This window comes from Lemur catta, chromosome 10 (assembly GCF_020740605.2).
Source record: "Lemur catta isolate mLemCat1 chromosome 10, mLemCat1.pri, whole genome shotgun sequence".
Lineage (NCBI taxonomy): Eukaryota > Metazoa > Chordata > Mammalia > Primates > Lemuridae > Lemur > Lemur catta.
The window spans coordinates 3,329,520-3,348,848 of NC_059137.1; the positions used below are offsets into that span (position 1 = coordinate 3,329,520).

Consider the following 19,329-nt stretch of genomic DNA (forward strand, 5'->3'; position numbering starts at 1 on the left):
ATGTGGAATAATGCATTTCACAACCGCAACACAAAGGATGAGGGTGTGAATGCATCTGTAGGATTGTTGAGTCGTGCAATATTAACCCTCAGCAGGCTGAAAAATTAGATATTGCCTATCAGAACCGATAGAACAACCACTAAAATAATAATGCAGAAATGTGTAACTAAAAGCCAAGAGGTAAATTAGAATGGAATCCTAAAAGTCAGACAAATAATCCAACAGAAGGTAGGAAAGTAGGAGAGGAACCTAAAAATAAAGGAAAAACAAAACACATGATAAAGCAGTAGACCAAAATGATTAAAAAAAAAAAAAAGCAAGACCCAACCACGTGCTGCCTGTAAGGGAAACACTTTAAGTATAAAGACAAAGGTTGAAAACAAACGCGTGACAAGGCATGTGCGGGGCCAGCAGTGAGGCTGAGACGTCGCTGGCGGCTCTTTATTAATGTCAGAGCAACCAGACTGCAAGGCAAAGAATGCTGCCGGAGATGAAGACAGAAGCTTTGCAAAGATAAAAGGGTCAGCTTATCAGGAAAATTTAAAAAATCATAAATGCGTGTGCACCTAATAACAGAGGCTCAAAATATATGCAGAAAACACTGACAGAATTGAAGGAGAAAGACAAGTCCGCGATGGTAGCAGGAGACGTTAACACTTGTCTCCCGGCTGCAAGTGACAGACCTGGAGGGAAAACGTCAGTAAAACAGAGAAATCTGAACAACACTGTCAACTACATTGATGTAATTGATCGGTATTAGACACTACAAGAAGCAGCTGAAAAGCAACATTCGTTTTACGGACACGTGGTCTGCTCACCAGGACAGGCCGTTCCTGAGCCAGGAAACAAATAAAATAAATTTTAGAGAGTGGAAATCATACAGAGCACGTCTCTGACGACAATAGAATTTGGCTGGGAATTAACAACAGCCAGATATCTGGGGACCCCCCGGAAACACACGGGGCCAATGACACTTCTGAATAATTCGTGACCAAAGATGAAATCACAATGGAAATTGGAAAATATTTCAAAAAACGATAATGAAAATACAATATATGAAAATTTATGGGATGTAGTTAAACAGTGTATAGAGAGAAATTTATAACTGTAAAATGCTTGCATCAGAAATGAGTAAAGGTCTAAGATAATAACCTAAATTTCTACTTCAAGAACTAAAAGAAGAGCAAAATCAGCCCAAGGTAAAAGAAAATAATAAAGACATGAAAAGAAATCAAAGAAAGAGGAAACCTAAGATAGAGAAAATTGACAAAGCAAAAAGCTGATTCTTTGAAAAGATTAAACAATCGACAAACCCCAGATAAACTGACCCATAGAAAAATGAGAAAGAAGGAACAAAAGAACGATTGTTATTTCAGATCTCACTGACATTAAAAAGAAAGGAAATATTATGAATATATGTAAACAAATTCAACAACATTAAAAAGATAAGAGAATTTCATGACTAACTTCATGCCAACGAATATGACAACTTCAATAAAAAGGGAAGATCCCTTGAAAAACAAAACTTACCCAAATTTACACCACATGAAAGAGAAAATCTGAATATCTCTTTAGCTGTTTTTAAAGTGATTTTTTAAAAAATATAAACAAACCTTCCCACAAAGAAAATTTCAGTCTCCGTTGGTTTCATTGGTGAATTCTATCAAACATCCCAAGAAGAAATAACACTAAATACACACAAACTCTTCCAGAAAGCAGAAGGGAAACTTCCTAGCTTGTTTTATGAAGTCGTCATAACCCTGATACCAAAACAAAAAAGACATCACCAACAAAACAACACAAAACAAAACCAAACTAAAAAAAACCCTGCAAACCAATGTTCCTTACGAACATAGACACAAAAATCCTTAACAAAATAGTACCAACTCAGGAACTCTGGTGACATGTGAAAAGGATAGTAAGTAGGAGCACGTGGGTGTATCTCAGACGGCAAGGCTGGTTCGACATTTGAAAATCCACCGATGCAATTCGCCATCTGAGCAGAACAAAGGAAGAAGATCATACAGTCATTTCAACAGATACAGGAAAAAATCAACAAAATTAAATGTCTAATCATCAACTCTCAGAGAAGTGAGGACAGGAGGGAACTATCAGCGCAGCTGTGTAGAATCTACAGCAGCCATCACACCTAACAGTGCTAAACGCTTTCGCCGTGAGACTGGGAACAAGACCCGGATTCCTGCTCTCATCACTTCCATTCCACGTTTACTCGAGGTTCTAGTCATTGCAAGAGGAAGACAAAGACATACAAGCGCGCAGATTTGAGAAGAAGTAAAGCAGTCTCTATTTGAGGGTAAAATAATTGCTTTGTAAAAAAACGTTGGGACGTCTACAAAGCACCGGAACTAACAGGTGTGTCAGCAAAGTTGTAGGATATAAGGACACAGAATCAATCACTTTTTATATACTAACAGGAAACAATTAGAAAATGAAATTTTAAGAATTCCTTTTACAATTGCACTAAAACCTTTAAAAGGGATGAATTTAACAAAAAAATGTGATTCCTCATCATTAAAAATCATGGAACACTGCTGAGAGAAATTAAAGATGACCCAAGTAAATGGAAAATAGACTATTCCTGTATGAGAACACCCCAGCATTGTCAAGAGGTCAGTTCTCTCCAAATTGAGCTTCAGATTCAGTGCAACCCAAGCAAAATTCCAGCAGGCATTTTGGAGAAATTGACAGGCTGATTTAAAAATGTGTATGGAAATGCAAATAACTTACAGTAGCCAAAGAAATGTTTACAAAGAACAAAGCCGAAGGAGGGGCTGGGCGCATTGCCAAAGGTTGGTGGACAAATACAACAGTTCAGCTAGGTAGGAGTAAGCCCTAGTGTTCTAGAGCAGTTCAAGTGACAGTAATTAGAGCGGGTGTTGAGTGTTCCCATCACAAAGAAATGATAAATGTTTGAGGAGATAGTTATGCTAATTGCCCTGATTTGATCAGCACACATTGTATACAGGTATTGAAACATTACACCGTACCCCATAAATATGCACACGTATTATGTGCCGATTAAAAAAAAAAAGCAATAAGCGAATACATACAGATTCCTAGGCCCAGCCACTCCAGCTGGATTGGGGCTTTTCAGGGAAGGAACCTGGGAATCTACATTTTGATGATGCCGGCTGCTCTTACTACCAGGCAAGCAGCAGAAACCCTGGAACTAATTCTGCTTGGATCGAATAGTAAATGTCTTTTAAGCTGAATATAAATAATTTTGTAATTTTGAGCTTTCCAAGTATAGTTCTACTTAAATTACATCATCAGATGGAGATATTCTATGCTTGCATTTAGATAAAGCACAAAACAAGCAGAACTAAAACTGTGCCGTTGAAAATCTGAGAGTGGTCGGCCTTGGGGGCTTAGTGGCTGAGAGGGGCTTTCTCGGGGACCGAGAACATCCTGTTTCTTCCTCCGGCACAGGTTTCGTGTTCAGCTTGCCAAAATTCATCAAGTTATGTGTGTGCATATATATAGTGTATAGCATGTATACCTAATGTATAATTAATGCTATACACATATACATCAATAAAAATGGTTTTCAGAAAGATTTAAAGGTGGAGGCATTATAAAGGTTAATTGAAAAATAAAGAAAAATAGACATGCCAAGAGTGGCTCTATTAAATCAGCATTTTTATTAATATTAAAGATCCATAACCCAAATATATATGGACTTCAGATTATGTGCTTCGCCCCCGGAAAAATAAAAGAAAAAAGTTTGAAGGACTTAATACTAATCTGACTTCGAAATTTATAAATATATAGTAGTCAACACAGTGAGGCCTGTGCAAAAGGATAGATATAGAAATCAATGATACCTAATAGAGAGTTCAGGAATATTCCCATGCATGTATGTTAAATTGATTTTCGACAAACGTGAAACAGCATTTCAATGGGGAAAGGAAAGTTTTTTTCGACTAATGTTGCTGGAATGATGGGGTGAGCCTATGGGGGCAAAATGAATATTGACCCTAAAACTAAAACTATAAAACTTCCAGGCCAGGCAGGCGGCAGTGAGCTATGACGATGCCACTGCACTCCAGCCTCGAGTGCAGAACCAGACCTGGTCTCAAAAAACAAACATACAGAAAACTTCTGGAGGAAAACATAGGAGAAAATCTTTGCACCTCTGGGCAAAGATTTCTTAGATTGGATGCAAAAAGCACAAATCACAAAATAGAAATTGAAAAATTGGGCTTTATCAAAGTTAAAAGCTTTTGCTCTTTGGAAGACACCATTAAGAAAACAAACAAACATGAATAGGGCAAAGCACAAAGTGGAAGAAAATATTCAAAATACGTATATCTGACAAAAGACTCATACTCAGAATATATGAAGAACTTTTACAACTCAGTATGAGAAAAAGCTCGATTAGAAAATGGGTGAAATATCCGGACACACCACAAAAGAGAATAATATGCACCAGACCAGTAGGGCACAAAGAGATGCTCGAAATCGTTAGTCGTGGGGGGCGGGGGTGACCAGGAGACCCGAGAAGAGACCGCGAGACCGTCCGGGCCTAGGCACCTGGGCTCGAGCCCCCCCAACTGAACCCATGGGTGTGACTGTCCTGGGGCCACTCTTAGAGAGAGTCCCAGAGAGGCAGCGGGACAGCAGTGGGACTTGCTGAAGTCCCACAGGGAGACCAGCTGACTGGCCCACGGGGGAAGTGAAGCCCAGTCCTAACCTCGCTGGCCCAGGAATGCGGGGCTCATATGGGAAGACTCCCCGCCCTGCCCCTGGTATCTCAGTGCACCTGTCTGTCTCCCCCTCATGCCCACCTGCCTCCAACAAGTTACAGAGTGCCCACCCCAGAGCCCACAGTCCTGCCAGAGAGGATATGCCCCCTAAGAGAAGCAGACAGCCCCAGCCGGGAGGCCCACGTCAACAGCGCAGACACACGGAGCCCCACGGAACTCCCAAGCGAGCCAGGGCAGACCACCTGCTCCCCACATTGCAGACCCCCTCTGTTCTCCCACTGGTCCAGCCCCGCATCTGGGGAGGAAGGAGAAAGTTACCGCCACGAAGGGTCAGGCAGGACCCCGCACAAGTTAATTGTTCAGCAGGTGGCAGCCCACTTATGTCTGTGTCCCCTGATGGCTCTTGGCTGCAAGGGTGGAATTCAGAGCAGGTCTCCACCCTGGGAGCCGGGGCGACAAGACCAAAGCTGCGTGGACTCTCGTGAGGCGGGTGATACGGCGGGAAGGCAGCTTCGGGACAGGAAGAGGAAGACGCAGACGGTGCTTAACAGGTAAATATTCCCAGATCCGGCCAGAGCTTTCCCATCCTCGGCCTTAAGGAAGTCATGTGTCCAGCATTTTCATTAATACTTCAGTTGTGCGGAAGCCGTTGCATCCCCGCACTGACCCCGGCAGCCCTGCAACGGTGGCACGCCCCGGGCTGCCCAGGACTGGGCCCGAGACCCCACCCCTCCTGTTCTCCCTGACTCGGTGCCCCCCGAGAAGCAAATGTGGTGCAGCGCCGGGACAACCGAGCCATTGTTTACGGAACCAGAGCCCTGTGAGGCCTCCGAGTAGCCCTTCCCCGGGGTCGCCCACCCCAGAAGCACTGCGATGTCTGTCCCGGTGCCTGGCACCGCACCCGGCAGCCACCATCTTCACAGAGCGCGTCACTGAAACGCAGTGCAAGGGAGCGAGGGGTGTGTCCAGGAGGAGGAGGAGGTGGGAAAGGCCGGCGGGTGAGAACGCAGGACTCCCAGGCTGTGGAGGGAGAGTGAAGGGGAGAACCCTGGAGAGGGGTCTCGGCGCTGCCGGCTCTGGACGGACGTCTGCAAGTGCACACCTGACACGAGTGGGCATCGCACGTGCTCCTCAGGCTCCAAGGACTGAGTGACGGAACACGCGTGAACTCAGCACATGCCGACACGCAGCAGGCTGGCGATTCCCAACGACCCGGGTGGTCCACGCAGTACGGGGTCTCCCACTGTGCCCAGGAGTGGCACCGGCCACATTTCCTTCCTTGCCATCTTCCAAACAGCAGCAGCCGGCCACTGGGTAGCCAGCCACGGAGGTGATAAGGCAGGACAGCCTTGAGTCCTGCATGAGTCCACTCGCGGTGGCCAGGGGTTCTCAGGGCACTTGGGGAGCTCAGTGGGACCTGCAGAGGGTGAAACCTGAGGGCACAGAGCACAGGTGGCCACTGGCTAGGTTTCAGGCCCCATTTGGTAGGCAATTCGCAGAGAGGAGGGCAGAGTTAGTGCTGTTGCCTTGGCAACGCTCTGTCACATTATAATGAGGCTCAGCAGTAGAAGAAGCCTCGCCTTAAAGCAGCACAAAGCTTATCGATTTGCTGGTGTCCCGAGGCAACTCAGCAGGGGAGGGGCTGCTTCCCTGGCGCTCGCTGGCCATCAGGAAGGCAGCGGGAGTGGGGCTGGCGGGTGGGGGTGCCACAGCCCTGAGACCTGCTGTGCCCGCCCGAGAGCCAAGCCGGGCCTGTGAGCTGGGTGTCCACTGGGCCTCGTCCTGGGACAGTTCAGGGTCACCGCGCTGGCATGGAAAGGCGGGCGGCTGGCCCAGGCTGACCAGAGCCCTGGGACCTGGCCCCATGCACACCTCTACGTGCAGCCTCTGCCCCAGGCGCAGATGGGCGGGGCTGGGCATGGGCAGAGAGACGGGCACCTGAGTCGGTCAGAGTGAGGGGTGAGGGCTGCAGGAACGAGTGTGAACATTATTAACTCTGACGGTGTAAAAATAACACCAGCGAGACAGACTCAGAGAAGGGACAGAGGAGGGCAGAGGGAGAGATACGGAACATTGCCTAGCCTTTCGACACAGGACGTGGCCAATACGGTAAAAATGGGGGCGTGGGATAGAAACGTGGTTCAAGGCCACCACAGACCCTCGCTCGCAGTCTTAGCAGGTCCTTCCAAGAAGCAGGATCCCGTGCGGCAAAGATAAACGAACTTCCAGTCAGCGTCTCGGGTTTACCCTGGTTTCCCTTCCTTCTTTAAAGCCAAGTAATACTTCTAAGTTGCGAAGAGCAGAGAGGATGACCTCACCATCCACGCCAGCGCCGCTCACCTTGGCCTCCGGGCTGTGTCCAGCCACGCACAGTTCCGGGCACTGTGCACGTGGTAGCACCCCACCTCCTCCCAGCACGGGGTGAGTGGGGTGCGGAGAGGGGACTTGCCCACGAGGGTCACAGCAGCCCCTGAGAGGCAGGGTGTGGGTGGGGACCCAGACACCAGGTTTCAGAGGCCACCGTCACCCTCTGACCCCACGCACAAAAGAACGTCTGCACCGTAACCCCCGGTGCCAACAGTGCTTATTCTGGGGAGGGGCTGTTGTTAGTTCTTGTTTGTATTCTATTTTTTTAAAGCAATATAATAACAAGTCTGTGTGACTTTTAAAAAGCAGCTTTATTAAGATATAATTCACATATCATACAACTCACCCACTTAAAGTATACGATTCAATAGTTTTTGGTATATTACATTATTTATTTTTAAAATTGTGGCTATGTATATGTATATATAACATAAAGTTTGCCATTTTTAGTGTACAGTTTAGTAACATTAATTACGTTCACCATATTGTGCAGCCGTCACCATTATCTATTTCCAAAACTTTGTCATCACTCCTAAGAGAAACATGGACCCATTAACTAATCACTCCCCGTCCCCCCTCCCGCAAGCCCCCAGCCTCTAATCCACTTTCTGTCCCTGTCGGTTTGACTCTAGGTCCCCCACGTATGCGAAATCACATAGCATTTGTCCTTTGGCGACTGCCTTGTCTCACTCAGCATAACGTCCTTGAGGTTCATCTGCTTCGCAGCATGGGTCAGACTTTCCTTCCTTTCGCGGCTAGTGGTCAGTTGGACGGTGGGCCACGTGGTCCATGCACGCGCTGATGGCTACTCGGTGCTGCTGTGAGCAGGGAGTGCAAACATCTGTCCCCATCCCTGCTGTCAGTTCCCGTGGGTTTATACCCAGAAGTGGAATTTCTAGGTCATATGGTTGTATAATGCGGTCAGTGTGACTAAAAGAAAAAAGTAAATTAAAAAAACTAAAAACAATTCTTGCTAAAATCGGATCCTAGACCTAGTCCACCTGAGCAGTCAGTGCAGCCTTCCTTCCCCGCGGGGAGGAACAAAGCCTCAAGGACTGGGGTGCGCACGCCAGCTCCTCGGGAGGTCCACGTGTGTCCCTGTTTCCTCTTCTGGACACAGTGGATGTCAGCAGAGCCTCAGAGCAGGAGCATGAAGGCTGAAGGAGAGGCGTGGGACGCCGGGTGTGCTGAATGTGGTCAGTGCATCCCAAAACCTTCCCTGGAGACCTCTGAGTTTGCAAAATATTTTAACTATTCCTGCATTTGATCTTCTCAACAGCCCATGAGACACAAATTACCCGCACCGTTCATTCCCGTTCTACAGATGTGAAAACTGAGGCTCAGAGAGTCGCTCCCTGGGAGAGCCAGGACAAGACACCAGCCCCTTCAGCATCAAATAGTGTCCTCTCCAGCCCCTGCTGCCTCTCTCAGTGACCATGGTGTGGCCGAGAGGCCAAGGGGCTTACAAACAGCTTTCCTTCCTTCTACGGTAAGAACACCTGGGGTAATAAAGAAAGGGCAACTGGGTGGAGAGAAAAAGAACTCCCCGCAGCTCCACCCTTTGTTTCTCCCAGCGCCAACTCTCTCTGCTAAAACCCCCCAGGGGTGGGAAGCCCACCCTTGTTTCCCCTGGTTGCAGCTCTGCTCTTGGGGCTCAGAGGACAGAGGCATAGCAATGCCCCCCAGAGAGTGAAGGCCACGACACCCCCACACCATTTTCTCTTCTCAAGGTGCCTATGCCCAGCTCCTTCACCCAGTGCCCAGAGGACCCTCCCAGATGCTGGGCAGCATGGTGACAGGGGCAGGAGGTGGCAACTAGTCCTTGCTCTGGAACTCTCTGGGTGGCCAGGGTGACTGATTCAGCCCTGGTCCCAGCATCCTCATCTAAGACATAGGAGGGTTGGACCACATCCTCCCTGGCAGCTCTGCCATCTGCGATTATGGGCTGTGGAGCCTCTGGCCACCAGATAGTTTCTTTATAGAGTTTATTTTTCAAAGACTGAAAACTAAACTAAGGGGGAGCAGATAAGAGAGGCATCTAAATATGAATACCGATTGCAACCTTATCTTCTCAGAAAACAGAGGTGCTTGGGAACACTGCCCCCCAAATGGAGAATTTAAATGGAAAATGTGGCCCCCAAGACCAGCTCCCTTGGTCAAAGGCTTTGAGTATGTGTGCAAGGAGGGCAGAAGGTGCAAGGGCAAGAGAAGGAAGAAGGAGGAGCCTGCCTCCACCCCAGCTGGAGGGTGGTCTCTAGGCCAGGGGCGAGGCGGGTGGGTATGAAGACAGGCCAGGCCCAGGGAGATCTGGAAGACCCCGGCCTGGTTGGAGAGCTCCTCTCCTAGGCTCCTGGTTCCAGCAACGCATCTGGGGCGGTTAGAACTGTGTCACAACCCAATGCCAGACTACAGTGACTCTTACAGGATGTGCATATTCACCCCCCCAACACAGACAGACCCTCATCCCTAGCCTGCCTGGGGGCAGGACCCCAGCATCCAACGCCTGTTCCTGGTCAGCTTGTGCTTACCACCCCACCAGGACAGATGACCTGGGTTCCAGCCCGGGCTTCTTCCCCTGACCCCTGCTCCTGGAGACATCCTTCCTGGCTCTGAGCCTCAGTTTACTGCCTTAACGGTGACTTCTAAGGATCTGTTCAGCTTCATCTCCTGTAACTCCTGGAGACACGAAGACTCTCCATCCTAGACCGGCCACCAGCTGTCCTGCCCGCTCCCCTCTCTGTGGTCCACTGGCTGTCCAGAGGCCCGGGTCCCGGCGCTGGCCGCCCGCCTGTCCCGATCCCAGGGACCCGGAGCCCGCCCGGTTCAGCCGGCCAGGATGGAGTTCTCTATCCCATTCAATTTCCCCCGCCTTTTTGATGTCACATCCTGTCCCAGCCTGCTTCCCCGCCGGCGCCGCCGCCCTCCCCCTCCCCGCGCGATCGAAGCGCGGGTCCCTCGCGCCACCCCCGCCCCCGCCCCTTCCCGAGCAAACTTTTGGCACCCACCGCAGCCGAGCGCGTTCGTGCTCCGCAGGGCGCGCCGCGCTCCGCCAATGCCAGGCGCGCGGGGGAGCCATTAGCAGGCAGGGGAGAGGAGGGCGCAGCCCGCGCCCAGCCCAGCCCTGCCCAGCCCTGCCCGGAGGCAGACGCGCCGGAACCGGGACGCGATAAATATGCAGAGCGGAGGCTTCGCGCAGCAGAGCCCGCGCGCCGCCTGCTCCGGGTGCTGAATCCGGGCGCCGGGACACGAGCCAGCGCCGCCGCTGGAGCCCGCGGAGCCGGAGCCCCAGCGCGTCCGCGTACACGCAGCCGCCGGCCGGCCAGCACCCAGGGCCCTGCGCGCCAGGTCGTTGGAGGTGGCAGCGAGACATGCAACCGGCCCGGAAGCTCCTCAGCCTCCTCTTCCTCATCCTGATGGGCACTGAACTCACTCAAGTACGTGCATCCAACGCCATTTTCCTCCCTGCCAGGCGCCCAGCCCGGCCCCAGGGGAGCCAGGCAAAGTCGTGAGCGGCTCAGCGCCCCCGTGAGCCCCCTGCCTCAGCGCCCAACCCCGGGATTGGGGAGGGGGCCAGAGTGCCCTGCCGGACCCGGGTGGGAGGGCGGTGCAGGCTGACCTGAGGCTGTGCTCCCTCCAGCCCCGGCCCAGTGGGGCTGCACAGCTGCCCCCCACTCCCTGCTAAGTTCAAAGGGCAGCCCGGGGGGTCTTTGGCTGTTGTCATCTTGGGGGAAGGCTGAGAGTCAGGCAGCCGAGCCCCCAGACATTCTCAGAGGTAGAGGGACCTAACTCCTTGCCTCCAACACACACCCCTCCCTTTGGACACAATGCTGCCCTTGGGGCTCCCAGGCGGTGGGAATTGCGCCTCCAAGACCTGCCTGGAAGGGCAGGCAGGTACCGGCTGGGGTGCATGGTCTGCCTAATGTGGAGGGCGTGGGGGCTGTGGCCACATGCACCACAGGAGGTGTGAGTGACAAGTCCGGATGGCTCTGCTGGGGACCGCCCCGGGCTTCGCCTGAACAATGTATCAATAGAGAACGTGTCTCTGGTTGGTATTCTCCATTTTAGAAATGCATCTTAGGGCTGGCAGGTCTGGGAGGAGGGGAAGGGCTGTCTGGGAGTGCTGAGCTGGGGGTGCTGCTCTGGCATCAGGGTATACGGAACAGCCTGCCAGCTCCTGGAGCCCGGCTGCTCGAGAGTGACATTAAAATGCCCTTTCGATGGTGCCACTGTGCCACACTCTGAGCTCGGGGCCTCTGGCCCTTTGGAGTTGCAAGTCCAAGTGGGGGGCAGCCAGCATCTTGGCGCCAAGCCCCAGTCGCCACAGCTGCCTTGACCCTCCTTCCCTCCCTTCCTGCCTCCCTCTCTCAGAATAAAAGAGGAAACAAAGGAGAGAAGATGGGAGGGCCAGAGAACAAGAGAAAAACCACTAAAGAGAAGACGCTGGAACAAGCTCCCCTTGTTTTGCCTGGAAGCCCTTGCTGGCTCCCTGGCTCTGCCCAGGAGTGCAGTCCAAACCCGGACCCCACAGTGGCGTTCTGTCATCCCACTTGCCCTCAGAACCCCCTGCCCTGTGCTGCCCAGGCAGTCGAGCAGTCCCCCCTAAGGAGGTTCTGCATGGCCTCTGGGAGATAAGTTTTCTTGGCCCCAGGAAGGCCTGGCCGAGGAGTGGCAACTGTGCCCCGTGGCTGGACAGATGCATGTATGCGCACAGATGAGCACATGCCTGCAGAAAACAGCCAAGCGGGTCCCTAGGGGTGGCACGCTGCCCTGCAAAGGACTATGCCTGTGTCTTATGGAGACATCTTGGCAAAGAGATGCTGGTTCTGGGTGGCCCTGAAAGTGGCTGTCCCCAAAGGCTCTCTAAGCCTTACTGGCTTCTTCCTTCCAGGTACCCCTAAGCCTCCGTTCCCAGACCACAAGCTGCTTTTCCTTCATAAGTTCTCCTCTTTGTGTCTTTTTAAAGATCCCCTGTTCTGGGAAGAAACTTTTGGTTCAACTTCAACTAGAAGCTTTGTCTCAGTGGTGAAAATGTTTGCCCAACATGCTGAAGGTGCCGGACATCCGAACCTCAGCTTGCCCTGCGCACACCTGCACCCTCGGTCTCTGGAGTCAGGGCCAGCGGGATGCCTTCAGGACCCTGGTCAGCTCCCCGGCCCGCAGCCTCCCCTGGGTCAGGCAGGGAAATGATGTTATTTTCTTTGTTTGCCTCAAGATCTCTCAGGGGCTTGGGGTTCCTCAGCTCAGCCAGGAGACACCTCCCACCCTTGCCTCGTGGCTCTACCCTCCCTGGGCCAGCCTCTGGAAATCATGCTTTCAGAATTTCGTGTTGGAGGCTGATTATCCCCAGTTGTGGTGGAATTTTGGAGGAAAGTCTCACTAGTTAAAATCGCTTCAGGCTTTTTGAGTCTATGAAGGGGTCAGAGGGTGGCTGGCTTGACGACCAGCTCCTGAGGTCCTGGCTACCCTGGTCCACTTGTGTGGGCCCCACTGGAGCTGAGCCAGGCGACTCTCACCTTTAGCCGGGAAGCCGGACCTCTAAGGCGGAGCCTGGGATCCGGAGTAGGTGTGGGTGCAGGACTGGGCTGCTCTGAATCTGAAGCTGTTCCGGACGTCCACACCCAGGAATCTTGCTTTCTGTATCCCAGAGCGATTCCTTGCCAGGTGCCTTGAGCAATGCGCTCGCATTTGTGAATGAATGAAGCAACACCCCTGGGCTGCAGGAAGGGTGATTGAGCTGTCTGGGTCTGTCTCCCACAACCAGTGCAGGTAAATTGCTCCCCACAGCCACACTCTTGCTTCTAGGCCCTCCAAGGGACGTGGTCACACCATTCCAGGGCCACTGTTTCTAGATTAGCATGCATCAAATGGGAACAAGTTGGAAACGTGTGGATTTTACCTGCACTCAGTAAATGCTGCTTGCAGGACTCAGGCAGACAGGCGGGGGGAGTGGAGCACATGGCAGGGCCATCTGTTCTCCTGACAGCTTGCTTACGATGAAACATTCAGTCCAGTGCCAGCCGTTGATTGATGGCCTACTACGTGCAAGGCTGTGGGGCCAGATGAACTTTTTTCTTAGCCAGAAAGATATTTTACCTGGTCTTGCTCTGTGGTTTTCAGTAAGATGCTGGCACCTCGTGCCTTTTGAGAAGCAGGGTGCGGTGGCATATATCGAACTTCCTGACCAGGGAGCTGAGGGGTTGATCCCTCGGCCCTGAGGGGCTGGGGCAGGGCAAGGGCTCCAGCCCACCTCAGCCTCCCCTTCAGAGAGAATCTTGTCCCTTGTATGCAATGGTATGAAAGGGGCTCAGAAGCTCTGTAGCAATGACCTTGAACCCAGTTGTCTTATTCTTCCCCTGATCCCACCAGGCACTGGCTGGGTGACTTTGAGAAAGGCGCTTAACCTCTCTGAGCCTGAGCTTCCCTCTCTGTGAAGCAAGGAGGATTAACATAGGTGATTTTCTAAGATATCTCTCTACTCCAAACCCCCAATCCTATCCTTTCATTTGCTCACTCATCAGCTCCTCGAATAAGCCATGCTTGGCTACCAACTGGTTGGATTTAACGCAGTCAGATCTGGGCTTACAGTGCTGAATGGGCCAAACCCTTGCGGTCGGGCATCTGGGGCGAGCGTGCTTTGTGGGAAGACCTGAGGCTCTCCCGTGATCATTTGTCTCTGTGGTGCAGGAGCTGCGTGCACCACGTGCTCTGGGCGGGAGAGGGGGAGTGAGTTCTGCCTCGGGGCTGGAGAAAGCCTTGGAGAAGGGGTGATGTTCGATCTGGGGCCAGGGTTGCATCTTGGTCCGCTAGTGAACCCAGGGAAAGAGGATAGGAGCGGGGGCTGCACACAGGCCGGGAAATCTCGACCCTCATACCCAATGCTCAGCACATGTTTGTTGAGGGTATTTGATTCATTTTAAGACTGAAGTGGAGTTCTTCTCACCAGCAACTCACACCCCAGGCTGGGCACGGCCTGTCTCAATAATGTGACATCCTGCATGCCCCAGTGGTGGTTCAGGCTGTAAATGAGCACAGAACGGCCTTGAGTGCCAACTGTTACTGAGGGTGCTGTTCGCCTTCAGGCTTTATTGAGTGACTAATGCATGCTTGGTCTCAGAGTTGGGTGAGCTGTTTGCCGTCTAGGCACCTGCACAGGGACACGGACTAGCCCTGGACGGTGTTTGGGGAGGTGTGCCCTGGTGCCGGGTGTAGACAGGACTTGTGGAGATGACAGGGGAGGTGACACTGACAGAGCCTCTCAGAGCCCCCGTGGGGCCTGTCACTCCCAGTCTGTTCTCTCATCCTCACATTCTGCTTGTTCTAGAGCAGACTTAAGTCTACTCCCCTGGACAAACTGGATGAGAAAAAAAAGCTGAATGTTGTGACGTGCTCCAGCCTGGGCTTGGGCCGGGTGGTCCCACTCACCTGCCCTGTCTACCTGCCAGCCCCCCTGCCGCCAGCTTTGGGGCCCACATCTGCCTTGGATGTGCTGGAGGGAGAGAACCTCTGCAGAAGGGGGTGGCGGGCTTTTCCCAGCAATTTCAGGATGCATGGAATGTACTCGGTGTTTGCACTGAAGTCAACCACTGCCCCTGGGGCCAGTGACACCTCTGGACGCACAAAGGCTGTTCCGGGGAAAGGAGCACTGGGGAAAGGGCCACCTCGCTGGCGGGGAGGCTCCGCGACACGGGGGCACTGGCTGTAAATCCTGCATAGGAGGCAGCTGCTGCATCTCCTGAAGCAATTTGCTTCTCATCCCACTGACTTGAACCTTCCCCAATCAAAAGAAGGTAATTTTCTGCCTCGAGTCGTATTTATTACTAAAGTTATCAGCCCTGTAATCAGTATTAACATCACCGTGTAAAGTAATACAAAACTAATTACTAGCTAAACTGAATTAGATACATAGTGACTGTCAGCCGGGCTGACGGGGACAGCGGCCAATTCTCAGCCCTGAACGATGGGCCACCGGAGCTGTTCATGCTCAGAAACCAGCGCCGTGAGGTCACTGCCACGGGCAGAGCCACTTGCAATCGTAAGGCTGCCCCGCTGGCATCACGGTAGGACCGAGGTGAGGGGAGGAGAAAACAGCCAAAATGAGTATCTCTTTCTTTTTTCAGATTATTACACATGGGAAACTTACCTGGAGTGAAGGCCCCGGGGATGCCACCAATATCAAGGGCTAATATTCTCTGAGTGTTGTTGTGTGTCAAACTCCCTGCCACGAGCCTAATAGTCCCACAGCCCCGGGCCACTGTCCTCACTCTTGCCACAAGACACTGAGGCTTGGGAGGCGACACCACCTGCCCAGTGACCCAGCAAATTAGTGATGACCCCAGGTGCAGTCCTAGGTCTGCCTGACACCTGGGAAACCTGAGTTCAGGTGCTTGTTAAGACAGAGAGAAAATAGAAAGTTCAGAAAGCAGCTCAGTGTCGCCGAGCACCAGTAAAACGGAAGGGCCTGGTGCGGTCATGCCCGTTGCCGACCTCTGCATGGGTTCCTGGAGAGCCACTTAGCTGTGTTGTCTAACTGTGGCCAGACGCTCTGCGGCCGCTGGCCTGGCAGATTGGCTTTCAAAGGGGTGGCAGCAGGGCGGGAAGGAAGGGGTGTGGGGTGGAGGTCGGGCCGCAGTCTCCCTCCACCACCACGGATCAGTGACTCTAGGCAGGTCCCCGCAGCCCTGGGAGATGGCAGGTGTCCGCAGATGCCTGCTGGGGCTCCTCACCTTGCTTCTCCCAGGCGTCGTCGTGTGAGGGGTTACGCAGGGCGTGTCCCAGCATTTGCTTGGTGACTTGAGATCTCGGAAGAAACAGGACGTACGTACTGAGCTAAGGTTGCCTCGAGCTAACTCTCTAAATGCCTGTGGCTCTAGCGACATCCTTTGTTGCATTTGGCACATTTTGCACAATTCCGGGGAAGACAGTGTGGCCAACGTGAAGAGAATGTGCCTCGAACATGTGTGATCCGCCCTCGTTCGTGGCTGCTCTTTGGGGGAGGGTTTCTCTTCCCTCTTCTCCTGCGTGACGTTAAAGCTCATGGCCGCTGCCTGGGTCACAGCTGCTGATGTGGCTCCTTTGGCCTCAGATAGTGTTTAGGACACGTGGGCTTACCTGCAAGCTTGCTCCACAGAGACACCCGGCAATAGGGACGAGGCCTGCATACTCCTCATTACAGTTCAGTGACGTTTAAAGTCCGCTCAGAGAGTGAGTAAATACGCAGAGTGGAGACTGAGGGGTCCAGGGCAGAGATCTCAGCCCCAGTCCGTTCAGCAAGTTAACGGCACTTACCCAAGTGGTCACCTAAAGCAACCCCGGCCGATCCCGTAGTTTTAGCAGGGAGGCAAGTTGCCCTCAGGGGTTTAAAGCTCCCTGCGGAGATTTCTCTATTCACAGAATGGCTCTCAGGGTGGTTCTGAAAGGTGCTTCAGGTGATGCTTTGAGCATCTGAGGGTCAAAGAGAGAACACAGGTGTGTCATAAATAGCTTCACTCGGTGCCCCCCAGGGTGTCGTATTCAGACAGCACAGCAGGACTCAGAGAAACAGGGAGCCAGCCGTTTGTCAACAATTCTGCCTTCAGGTATGTGAAATGCCCCTGCCTCCCCAACACACTCACGCACGCACACAGGCACAAACACGCACGCACACGCACACGAGCTCCCGTTCCCGGGGCCTCCCAGCCTCAGCATCCTGCCCCATTGATTCCCAGGCTGAGTCAGCTGTGCGAGGTGACAGGGGGAGGGCGTAGAAGGAGCCAGGGTCTCATATTCCATAAGCAAAACACCAAGGATCATAAAACAGGAGACTTCTCCAGAGACAGCACCAATGTTTGTTAGCAGTCGCCAAGGACGTTTCTGAGGCCGAGTCCCAGCTGAGCAGAGGGTGGGGTGTGTGTGCCAGGAAGGCCCCCATATGGAGGCCGAGCGTCCTCCGAGGCAGATAACTTAGTCTCCAGAACCCAGCTCTACACAGACGCTGCGTCCTCTGCTACACACCCAGCCGGACGCTGGGGCTGACCCGTGGATGCTTGCATGATGGCGCCATCTTTTCATTCACGTCGGGACCAGTTTCTTATTCCACAGAAGCTGGACTGTCCTTCGCAGTTAGCTGTGGCGAGTCCCCTCCCCCTGGACAGCAGGAAATGGGATGCTCGTGGGGCCCCTGAAAACCACGAGTTCAGTCCAGAGGGGGACGTGTCTGCTGAGTTATCTTGTCCCTGTCCCACTCTCAGAGCTGGACCCTATTTCTACTGGGCAACCAAGAGAACAGGGAGCTGTGGCTTCCACAGTCTGGCCGAGAGCCAGTCTGAGGCAGCATCCGTGGGAGCTGCGTGGAACTTGCCAGAAGAGGGAGCGGAGGGGGTGTGCAGCGTCCAGGGTGGGCAGGGCCATGGGCAGTCCACTCCCTGGACGGACAGAGCAGTAGGACTGACAGCCAGAAAGAGGCAGATTGTGCCTGGATGGGAAAAACTGTCCCTCGTGACAGCCATGGGGCAGCAGGGTGCTCTCCCTAGGGGGAAGTGGCTCCAGGTCACTGGGGGCCTTGAATAGAAGGACCAGCCCTCGGAGGAAGCCAGGTCCTGGGCTGGCCAGCCCTTGCTAGCTGTGCTGACAAACCCCATGCCCGGGCCGGGAGCCAGGCCAGGACGAAACCCTCTCACGGGAAGGGAGTGAGGAGCAACGACGCCCTCACCAGTTTGTGAGCCCAGAGGCCATGGAGGAGGCAGAATCACGGGGACATTTGGCACTGACGGCCCACGGTAGTCTTCCGCGGCTGCTGGGAGAGGGTGCTTGGGGACTCGTGGCTCCTCACAGGCTGCCCTGCTCAAGGCCAGGTCCTTTCCCAGCTCCGAGAATGAAAGAGGCACATCAGGGTGGCAGAGCAGAGGACTCCACATGGGACCACTGTCTCTCTCCCCCCGACTCTTTCACTCTCACCTTCTCTCTCCTTCTCTCTCCTCTCTCTCTCTCCTTGCCCCCTCGAGCTACTTGCAAATAGCTGGAGGACAATATGTACATTTTTAAACAGCAAAGGGGCATCAGCACTTTGTCCTTTGGGATGTCCCGTTGCCAGGGAGCATCAGGGAGTTACCCAGAGACCTGCTTCTCTGCAAGCGCCACTCCTGGCTTGGGGCCCTGTGGCCTCGCGGTTCTGACCGTGAGGCAGCGGCAGCTAGAGGCACCTCCCGGCTCCTGGCGTGGCTGTTGTAGGGCTTCCCGAGGCGGTTCTCTAGCACGCTGTGCGTGTCTGTCTCTGGTGGGGACGACAGAGTTTTAGGCAGGAGCATCCCTCAGGGTTACATAACACCAGCCCTCATTCTCAGAGCCGTGAGTGCCAGGGCTGTGGAGGCTGGTGTTCTTGTTTCACGTGCACTGATGAATCTGTGCAAAGCCTGTCGAGGTCGGGGCCTGTAAGGGGCTGGCGTGAGGACAGAGACCAGGCCAGTCTGACCTGGCGTGGCAGGTGACCTGGCACTGCAGGCGGGACAGGACATCCCACGGGCTGGGTGGGCAAGGGCCCAGGAATGCTCTGGCAGAAATGTCTTCCCGTGGGCCTCTGTGCCCAGGGAACTGTGCAGGTGGCCAGGGCTTCTGTGGCCTTGCAGACTGTGTCACTTCTGGGATTCACGACACTCGACGGTGGCCACCACATCTGAGAGACGGGGTGCTGCCATGTTTTGGGCTTGGCTCTGGAAGCTCCCACCATTTGACCTTGGACAGACCTTGTTACCTTTCTAAGCCCGAGAGTCCTCATCTGTAAAGTAAGGACAGCAGCACCGCCCCTGGGCTTCGGTGAGGATTAAGCGACATCATGCATGGCTAATCCCCAGGGTGGTGTGGGGCACGGCGCCGGCTCCATCAGTGTTATTATGATCATTCAGAGCGGCAAGTATAAATGCGCCTTTGCTTCAAGAGAAGTCGTGTGGAAATTGGGATTTAAATTCCTCTTTAGGAACACTACGGATGTGCCGATGCCATAGATCCTTTAATCCAAATACCTTCATTCTTCAACAATCCATGACTTGCTTTTGGAATGTCACGCAGCCTTCCAAATCACATTACACTGCTCCAGCCTCCTCTGATGCCCCTCTCAGAAGCATTAAAGGCAGCAGTCCCTGCCTCCGAACCACAGATTTCAGAAACTGGATAGGACTTTGGTTTGGGATTAGAAGAGTTGGAAGTGACTTAACTGGAACCTCCCAGCACAGAACAGCACAGGTGCAGCTTAGTGCAACACAGT

The 19,329-nt window shown here is 53.0% G+C and overlaps 1 pseudogene; it reads left to right on the forward strand.

The window, feature by feature from the left end:
- Positions 1 to 10,270: 10,270 nt before the first annotated feature.
- Positions 10,271 to 11,931, forward strand: LOC123645642 (annotated as a pseudogene).
- The last annotated feature ends 7,398 nt before the right edge of the window (positions 11,932 to 19,329 follow it).